This window comes from Frankliniella occidentalis, unplaced genomic scaffold, assembly GCF_000697945.3.
Source record: "Frankliniella occidentalis isolate FOCC.00 unplaced genomic scaffold, Focc_3.1 Scaffold264, whole genome shotgun sequence".
NCBI lineage: Eukaryota > Metazoa > Arthropoda > Insecta > Thysanoptera > Thripidae > Frankliniella > Frankliniella occidentalis.
In genome coordinates this window covers 330,621-330,930 of record NW_026267390.1, presented here as the reverse complement: position 1 = coordinate 330,930, position 310 = coordinate 330,621, and positions in this window count along the sequence as shown.

The following is a 310-nucleotide window of genomic DNA, read 5'->3' as shown; positions in this document are numbered from 1 at the left end:
GCAACCACCCCTAAGGGGGTGAAAGGGGGTAACAAGGAAATAGGGGTTGGTCCAAAAAGTAGAAAAACAAATTTTTTTTTATGGTCCCCTAAGGGGTAACTCGTGAAAGTAGAGCCCTTTGGGCGAAAATTTCGTCCGTTTCCCTTTATCTTGCATCGTTTGGGCGCTAGAGTTGTTTTTTCGACAAAAATACGGTGAAAATGACCACGTTGCATATGAAGACGTACAAGGAGGCGTCCAATCGTAAAATGTCAGAGGAAGTACCCCCCCAAAACAGCACATTCTGAGTCCGATGGTACCCTCCGATTTA